This window comes from Gorilla gorilla, chromosome 9 (assembly GCF_029281585.2).
Source record: "Gorilla gorilla gorilla isolate KB3781 chromosome 9, NHGRI_mGorGor1-v2.1_pri, whole genome shotgun sequence".
Taxonomy (NCBI): Eukaryota; Metazoa; Chordata; class Mammalia; order Primates; family Hominidae; genus Gorilla; species Gorilla gorilla.
In genome coordinates, this window is record NC_073233.2 from 10,764,186 (window position 1) to 10,774,412 (window position 10,227).

At 40.4% G+C, this 10,227-nt stretch overlaps 1 pseudogene; it reads left to right on the top strand.

The window, feature by feature from the left end:
* The first annotated feature begins 8,876 nt into the window (after nucleotides 1-8,876).
* On the top strand, nucleotides 8,877-9,830 carry LOC101140200 (olfactory receptor 51G2-like; annotated as a pseudogene).
* Nucleotides 9,831-10,227: the final 397 nt, after the last annotated feature.

Here is a 10,227-nt window from a genome sequence, read left to right on the forward strand (position 1 = left end):
AATGTAGATGATGGGTTGATGGGTGCAGCAAACCACCATGGCATATGTATACCTATGTAACAAACCTGCACGGTCTGCACTTGTATCCCAGAACTTAAAGTATAATAAAAAAGATGCTGAAACAGTGAAAAATAAGGCCCACTGTTTTGTATATAACATGTCACTTAAACCGCTCCAGATTGTTTTAGTATCTCAATTTTATAGAGTGGAAACTGATACTTTTAGAGGCTCAGTATCTATTCTGGGGCTGCTTGGCTAATAAGGAGTTTTAGTTCTGTCTGATTTCATATCCAGTTAACTACAGTGCTGGCAAGACTTTTATGTCTATATATTTAAGGCTAACACATCCTCAAAGTCTCCAATACCAGCCTCTCTTACACAAAGTCTTATTTCTCTGTTATTGGCTAGGGTGTAGTGTAATGTAGCAGTTCAGTTTTCACATATGGTTTACTGTGTTTTAGGGTCATAGCTGCTTGAGAACAGAATTGGTACCTGGTTAATCTCTAAGTAAAGCACAGTGCATAAAGAAACCCCAATTTTGTGAACCACTGAAAAGACTATTGAAAATGTAGATTTTAGAATGAAGAAAACACACTGGGACTGCAGTGTAACAGAGAGAACTGCAGAGTTCCGGGACATCTGTAACTGAGCCTTTCACCTGTAGGCTACCCTCTCTATGTTGGAGATTGAGGATGAGGGGATGGCTGAAGTTGGTGAATGGCAGTAGTCTCCATACGACCAGATAGAATCGATCTTGTGTTTCACCTGTCTACTTCCATTTATCATTTTCTCTCATATCCCAGATGTGACAGACAATCTGACTGTGGCCACATTTATTAGTTTTAAGGCAAATGAAGGATTCTAGAGACAGGCTGTAGAGAAGCTAAAGAAAATATTTCATCAGAGAAGGTAAATACTTCTGAAGTATTTCAGCAAAATACACAAATCCTTTAAAAATTTCTTATTAACATTAGAGACTGAAACTTGTTAAGAACCTGTGAAATTTCTGACTTAAATTTCAATGCATGAACATAGGATGTGTGACAGATATGGGAATGCCTGTATTGGGTTGCAGCCCATGGAGGTCAGAGATTGGTCTCCAGGTTGGAAGGACAACTTGGATGATCTCAGGAACTAAGGGACTTGAGCAGACTGAACTTTGAAATTTTCTCTTCTCTAATCTCCAGGACACACTGGGACATGCAGTGAAACAAAGGACATCTGTAGCAAAGCCTTTCAATTCTAGATTGTCCTCTCCATCCTAGAAATGGAGGTGGAAGTGATGGCTGAAGTTGGTTAATTAAAAGCTCTGATCTTCTGTAAAATACCTAGCCAGTGTTCTTCAAGACTCTCAAGGTCATGGAAACCTTGGAAAAACTGAGAAACTTCCATCTCAGATCAGAGGACACTAAGGAGAAATAATGACTAAATGCAATTTGATGTCCTGGATTGGATCCTGGAACAGAAGAAAGACATTGGAAAAGCAGGTGAAATCCAAATAAAGTGTGGACTTTAGTTAATAGCGATGTACCAATATTAGTCCTTTGGTTTTGACTAATGTACCATGGTTATGTAAGATGTTAACATTAAGGAAAATGGGTGAAGGACATTCAGAAACTCCGTAAACTATATTTGTAACTTTTTTGTAAATCTAAAATTATTCCAGAATAAAACTTATTAAAAAAAAAACAAAAACAAGCTCTGACCATGAATTGTGGGGAACGGTTAGTATGACATGCTGGCCATAGAGGAATCCAGACAGGTTATTGAACCAGTTCTCAGTTTCCTATTGGAGAGGAAGTATGTGTGGAGCTTGCAAGCTTTTTTTTTTTTTTTTTTTTGCACCCTTTGTATATTCTAATATGATACTAACAATGATCTCATGAAATAACCATCACCCCTAGTTTATGAATAAAGAATAAGAGGCTCAAGGAGATAATTTGCTCATTATCAAGGAGATAATTTGCTCACAGTTGACAAGTGATAGATTCTGAAATAGATCATGGCTTTTCCACTATATTATGCTTGATAAATAATCTCCAAAGGTGTTACTGGGAGAAAGGGATATTGCTTTATCAATATAGATTTTCAGTCACCTGCATTCTCTAGGTACAGGCATAAAGTTAGACAGAGAACCTCTTTTCTCTTCACTAACATGCTCTTGTGTCTAAAGCACTCATGAACATCTCTTTGGCTACACTGCCTGATATCTCTTTGGCAGAATTTGAAAAGAGCCTGTGTTCATTCTTTCTAGAAGCAGGAATTACTCATGGCCTCTGTTATCCCTAAAGGACAGAGTGTGTCTCAGTCTCTAACCATCCTCTTTCCCCCAACTAGCCTCCATTTGCCACCAGGCAATTCATAGCCTGGCTCTTTGGAAAGAGCAGGTACGCAGTATGGGACATCTTTTTTTTTTTTTTTTTTTTGAGACAGAGTCTCGCTCTGTCACCCAGGCTGGAGTGCAGTGGCACAATCTCGGCTCACTGCAAGCTCCGCCTCCCGGGTTCACGCCATTCTCCTGCCTCAGCCTCCCAAGTAGCTGGGACTACAGGCACCCGCCACCACGCCTGGCTAATTTTTTCTATTTTTAGTAGAGACGGGGTTTCACTGTGTTAGCCAGGATGGCCTCGATATCCTGACATTGTGATCCGCCCGCCTCAGCCTCCCAAAGTGCTGGGATTACAGGTGTGAGTCACTGCCTCCAGCCATGGGACATCTTAATATCCTTCTGGTGCCCTCTAAGAAAAATCCTCAGGTGTGAATCATTAGGATACACTGCCTGATGCATCCTTCCATGTCCCAGAGCTGCCTGGCTCAGAACTCAGGGGCTTCAGGAAGTTAAATTGTGGAAGTCTCTTGGATTTGCACCTGGATCCCAGCAGACCTGTTATTTCCCTACCTCCATCAAGAGGATTATAAAGTGTTGATTTTTACTGACACAGCAAGAAATTACTTTCACAGAGAAACAGATAAGAGGAGATACAAGCTCTGCAGGTGTGGTGAGTTCAGGGGCTAGAGTGTCAAAGCTGGGGTCTGGGCTGGGGAGCCTGAGCTCTGAGGCCTTGGACCACTGCCCTGAATGGAATCTGTTTAGGGTGGGCAGCTTCAGGTCCTTCCATAACCTGAGAAGAGAGAGTTACCTTAAGGCCTTTACTGATCCTCCTTCTTATAAAATAATGAGTTTGGGTGGGTATTTGTGATGGACTGTTATCTCAACATTACCTTTTTTGGGCTGGACTATTCCTTGATGATCCAGGAACATGGTCATCTCATGATTAAAGGCAACAATGTTCCTCTTCAATCCTCAACCAACTGGTCAAATATGAGAAAAACAATGTATCTATGGTCCTCCAGGTTCATCTGCGGTGGCTGCTTGTAGCATAGGCTGAATTTGATAGGTGTCCTGAATCCTACTGTGGGACTTCTGCTTGTGGGACAGAAACAGGCCTACAGTATGGACTCTGCCTCAACCTTGGGTCTAGCTGCTTTGATGAAACCTCCCCTTAGATGACATATTCTGACTAGTTTGAGGAGGGACAGAGGGGAGCCACCCTCCATCTTATCCTAGACTAACTCAAGTCAGAAGGCTGTCAGCTATGTAATAGCTGATCATCGTTACCACTTATTCAGGTCTTAGGATTTCTTCATGAGCTCCTTTAACCTCACCGCCACTCAATGACAGAAGTTCTCTTATTTCCCTCAGGACAAGAACACAGGACATAGAAGAGTTAATAAATTTGCCCATGGTCTTACAATTAATAAGTAGTAAAGCCAGGATTTAAACTCAGATAGTTTGGGTCTAGAGCACACACTTCTAACCCTGTGCTGCCTACCTAGGATAAAATATATAAAATATACCAACCTGTCCCAACCTTTGAAATGCCAATATGAGATGCATGCTTTTAATAGAATACACGTTATTTGTGCTATTAAAAATATTCAAGGAAGTTAAAGAGAGATTACATTTGCAAATATCTTAGCAGCTAACAGATTAGCAGTATCTGTACTCTGGAGGGAAGATCACAGAAGGCCAGGTTACAAAATATTCACAGGAGCCAGTGATTTACATACAAAGGCCTCTGTACCAGGCTGAGTCTGTCTATTTATCTATCTATCTATCCATCCATCCACCCATCTATCACTTAAAATTTAATGTCTTTCAATACTAGAGATATTCCTGATCCACTCCAGACCCTGGCTTCACCAGTTAAATTTAATCAAGGATTTTGGTTGCCAACTATGAAAGTGAGACAATATTTCTATGGTCAGATTTAAAGAGGATCTACTGTTTAAAAATATTTAAAGAGATTAAAGGACAGAATTTAACAAAATAGGATCAGATTTATTTAATAATGATTTTTTTTTCTATATGGATCTTAATTCTATACATAAACTAAAACCCTTGGAAAAGCTCCAGTTTTATTTTAGTCAGATCTCACTGCGATTTCATTGATAGCTTTCAGGATCCAAGTCCTGTGTTAAAACTCAATGGCAACTCCTTAGTATTTCTCAGTTTTTAAATGGTGTGGGGAGGAAGGAGCTGTGGAGAAAAGGAACCTTCCCCACACATCCTGCATTCATCCCTATGACATAAAGCTGTCTGTTTGAAGCAACGTGGGTGGAGGGGGTCTGAGTTGTTCTGGAGGGAGCTGGGGACCCTGTGGAGAGCTTGTGACTTCTTGGTTACAGGTACTTGGCCTGGGCAGGTTAATGCTAAGCTTATTTCTGAGCAGAGCAGGATTAGACCTAATTTTGGCTAACACACAACAGCATCATGGGCTTGGGGAAAATGTGGGCTCCCAGCTCCTGACAGTCTTAGCTAGGCTAGGGATGCAGTTCTAGGGCCCATTTTTCTGTAACTTTCTTCTTGGCCCCAGGACTCAGCTGGCAAGGCCAGAGGCTTAAAAGCCTCACATTCCCTTGAGTACTGGTTGCCATAGAAACCTTCTTGGTGGAGGAGGGTCCCCAACCTTCTCTAATCTGGGTCATCTCCTTGTAGTGACTCCTATCTTGGCTCTTGGGGATAGATTTCACCTGATTAGAGAAAGAAATAGTCTTTGCACTATTCATGGTCTTCTGGAAACTGGATGAGTAAGATGGTACAGGGGCAGAGACTGTAGTTTAATTTTATTCCATCTCCTTAGAGGGGTCTGTTTAGTCTGTCTATCTATCTACCTATCACCCACCTATCATGCAACTACTTAGCTACCATCCATCTACCTATCCATCCATCAATCTATCTATAGATCCATCTATTAATCTATTCATCATCCATGTATTCTCTATCTCCATCTATCTCCATTGTTTTTTCTTTCCACAGTTAGTTTATCATGTTTTTCTATTGTTCTCTCAGGAGATTACAGCTTTGAGGAGAATTTTTTCTTCCTAAGCTATGAGTCTTTAATTAAACTCACACAGTATGCAACACAGGGACGGTCAATAAGCACATGGGCCCGTTACAGTCTTAGGACTTTTCTCTGGGGACCCTCAAGGACAGATGCATATAAGTGGTCAGGGAGGAGGCAGGGGTGGTATAGGAGAACATCTTGTAAATACGTCTTCCTATTTCATCTTGCTTAGGGATGGATATTTTCAGCATTAACAACGTTAATAATCATCATAACTAACAGAAAGCAGCAGTATTACACAGTGCCCTGACCTTGATAATTGCTCCAATGTATAATAATTAGACTATGGTGTGACTTGTGTTTGACGGAGACATGCACTGAACCCAGCTTGGGGACACCGGAGGATGCCGACAGGTAAATGACTCCCTCTAGGAACACTTCCTTAGCCAGTTGTATCCCCACAGTTTACTCAGAAGACATGTCTGAAGGACAGGTGCAGAAGAGGGAATGATGGAATTTTGATATTGTCCAATGGCTTATCTTTCCTTTATAAACAAGTGCCCTGAAGGAGTCTTAGACTTTCACTGAATATAAAAGTGAAGCGAACTAATATTGTGATGAATACACTAAGTGTTAGGCGTTATGTGAGGCCTCTAACTGCAGGATTAAGCTGGTTCATGCACAAAGCTATTGAAAACAGACTCAGGAAATAGAAACCTGTCAAGGTTATATAACTTTCATAAAATGGCAATTAGAAAGTGGCCCAGCCACTTAAACACATAAAATGTACAGTGGTTATTCAGAATAGAGAACACATACAAGCAATATGAAAAATGCAGGCGACCCAATAGAAAAATGAGTGAAAGACTGAAAACTTCCTAAAAGAATATATTCAAATAGTAAACATATGGAAAGGTGCTTACTTTATTAGAAATCAAGGAAATATACGTTAAAACCACAAGAAAACACCATTACACACCCATAGAATAACTGTAATTAAAAAGACCAACCAAAGTATTGATGAGGATGTGGAATAATCCAACTCTCCTACAGTGTTGGTGTGGGTATAAATTGGTAAATCACTTTTGAAAGCTGTTTGGAAGAATATGTGAAAGCTGAATGTATGCATAGCTTATGATAAATCAATTTCATTCCTAGGTAATACTCAACAGAACTGCAAATGTGTTCATAAAAGATATATATTTGAGTGTTCACAGCAACACTATTTATAATAGTTCCACACTTGAAATGACCTAAATATCTATTAATGATAGAATGGATAAATATATAGTGGTATATTCATCCAAGGAAAAATTATGCAGCAATGAGAATGAATACATTATAGCTATATGAAGCAATATGGATGAATCTCACAGACAAAGTTTAGTGAATGACACAAATGAGTACCTACTCTATGGTTCTAATTATAGAAAGTTCGAAAATAGGCAAAGTTAATCTGTGGGATTAAATAGTGATTATCACTGAGGGGCTAGAGTGACTGAAAGAATTCACGGGTTTTTTTTTTGGGGGGGGGATGACAATATCCTGTTTATAGATCTGGGTGTTTATCACATGGGTGTATTCACTTTGTGGAAATTCATTAAGATTTACATTTATGGTATGCAGACTTTTCTATGTGTATGCTACATTTAAATAAAAATATTTTTGAAATGGTCAAATATGGTGAATTTGGTGAGTCAAAAGATGTCTTAAGAATAGAGTTCCTAATACTTAGGGAAGAGGTGATTGAAAAGACTAGACATGCCGAATGGACAAGGCCTTTCCTCTTCTGGATTTAGTATAAAGCTCTTGCTTAGATCTGATCCTGCAGGTATCAGGAAACTACCAGTGATCATAAACACAGTTATGATAGAAAACATCTTCCTAATATAAATTTGATCACCATTTTTTCTCTGTATACATATACCAGCTTAAATGTCCATATTTGTCATTTCATAAATATTTTGCTGACAACTTAGAAATATTTATGAAATGACAAGTATGGAAATTTGGACTTTTGTCAGAATGCAGAAAGACAGAAGAAAGTGAGACAGTTAAGCTGCTATAATATCCAGGAAAATGGTGATTATTCAGCCAGATTAGTTTCACTGGGATCTAAAAGGAGGGAATAGTTTAAAGACAGTCGATTTGGAGAATATGTTACAAGTAAAAGGATATACAAAGTTGTCTTAGTTTTTTGGTATTTCACAGATAACAGGAAAGGAAGGGAGGCACTAGCCAACAAGTGCTGAATGGTGAGCTTTGGGGAGATGTGGAGGAATTAGAGTTTGGTTTGCAATATAGATTTAATATCTTGCAGCGTCACCATGTGAGATGCTTAGGAGATAAATGGAGATGCAGTCCTGTTTTAAGGAGAGAAGTTGGAAAAAAGTGTAGCCTGAAAGTGCTATGTGAGGTTATTAGAACAGATGAGCTCACACACTGCACTTTGACCTCTATGGAATAACGTGATTAACCCTGGGGTTCTGGAAGTTTATGCTGCTCTGCCTGACCCTTCAGGGGATGCGCCTCAAGATGTGTCAGCCTCCACCTTCTGCCCCCAATGTGGGAGTACTTCAGAGTACTTGGCCCTATCATAACAACTTTCATAGTAGGAGGGCTGAAGAAGAGATATTTAAGAGGAAAGTTCCTTCTAATTGAGTTCATGGCCACAGGAGTGTTTTGAAGGTAGGGCCAGAATAAAATATGCAAGCTTTAAGCAGCTTATAAAGTGAAAGTAGAGTTGGTAAAGAAGGAGATTAACAAAATTGAATGTGTCTGGTAAACTACTATCTTGTTTACCAGTTCTTAATATCAAGAACTATTGACTACTTTAAGCCAGTTCATCTTCATAGGAAATAAATTTCATCATTAAGCACATTTAAAGAACCTGTTTTGGGCCCCAAAGGCATTTCTAGAAAAGAAATACAGAAAATATTGGTTCTATGACCGCACTAGAGGAATATGCAACCAGCCTTCTAAGAGGATGGTTTTGAAAATAGCTCATTTGTTTGAGTGTGGCTTTTATGGTGTATTTGTTAACAGATCTGTCAGACTGGAAAACTCACCTCTAAGAATAAGTAGAAGTGGATTTTAAACTCGTTTCTAATATAATTTTAAATTTCTACATAAAATTATTCCCCTTTCTTCAGTTTTTAGTCTGAGAAGACACTCTGGAGTAGGAGACTTTTAGGTTTAACAAATGAAAAAAAGAGATTGTTTAGGCCAAAGGGAAAATAGTGGCTAATGAAATAGCCATAAGCAGTAAGCAGAGATCAACTCAGAAACTTTCCCTTTTTGAATAAAAATAGAATAAAATGCTATATATCATTTTATTCAAGCCCAAAGGCTCAGGAAACAGAAGGAAATAGAGCTCCTAAAATGAATGGAGTTTGTTTCATAGCCTAAGAAAGGGTTATGAGGTAGCTCTTCTTTCTCAAGCCCATACTTATTAGGGACTTTATAAGTAATGATCAGAGGAACAATGCTTCTTACTCCTAGGGTGGACAACTATTGCCTGGAATCTCTATGTTCTCCTGCAACACCAGCACTTCTGGTCAGTCTACTTTCCTCCTCACTGGTTTTCCAGGCCTGGAAGCCTCTCATCATTGGGTTTCCATCCCCATCAACCTTTTCTGTGTGGTTTCCATCCTGGGTAATGATATCATCCTCTTCCTGATCCACACAGATCCAGCCTGACATGAATGCATGTATATCTTCCTGTCCATGTTGGCAGCCTCTGATCTGGGCCTCTGTGCCTCCACCTTCCCCACCATGGTGCGTCTCTTCTGGCTGGGAGCTCGTGAGCTGCCCTTTGATCTCTGTGCAGCACAGATGTTCTTCATCCATACCTTCACCTATGTGGAGTCCGGTGTACTGCTGGCCATGGCCTTCGATCGCTTTATTGCCATCCGGGACCCTCTGCATTATGCCATAATCCTTACCTGCTCAGTCACAGCCAAGGTGGGAACTGCCATTCTGGTGAGGGCTGTTCTGCTCAACCTCCCGGGACCTATCCTCCTGCAGCAGCTGCTCTTTCACAAGATCAGCGCTCTCTCTCACTGCTACTGCCTGCACTGTGACCTTGTGGGGTTGGCCTGCTCAGACACCGAGATCAATAGCCTGGTTGGCCTGGTTTCCATCCTCTTCTCACTGTGCCTTGACTCCTTCCTCATCATGCTTTCATATGCCCTGATCCTACAAACTGTGCTGGGCATTGCATCACCTGGGGAACGGCTCAAGGCACTCAACATGTGTGTCTCACACCTCTGCATTGTTCTCATCTTTTATTTGCCCAAACTGGGGCTGTCTGTTTTGCACGAAGTAAAGAAGCATGACTACCCTGCTCTGGCAGTGCTCATGGCCAACCTACACTTCTTGGTCCCACCCTTCATGAACCCCATTGTGTATTGCATCAAGTCTAGGCAGATCCGTTAGAGCCTCCAAAAGCGCTTCCAGCAGAAGAGGATTGATGCTTTCTAGAATAGCAGAAGGACCCTGACACATGACCCTGGGATTTGGGGTAGGGGAGGAGTGGTTGCGGAGAGTTAATTTTTGAGGTTTTTGAGTGATTCAGCTGTGTTATGGTTTTTGGAGACTAAAAGTGTTGTAAACCTTATTAAAGTATCACCTTGATAATCTTCTCATTGCTCTGATTAGAGCTGAACTATCTCAAACTCATATATGCTGTAATATCTTCTTATCCAGAGGGCTTAACCAAACCGAGAGAATATGTGTGTGTATCCTATCTGTACAGGCACCTCTCTCCTTCCCTCCCGTCCCCTGGATTTTTCTTTCTCATTTGATTTATAAGCCTAAGGAAGAGCTATAGTAAACTATATTCACCTTAATACTGGCCCTCTTTTCCCAAATTTAATTT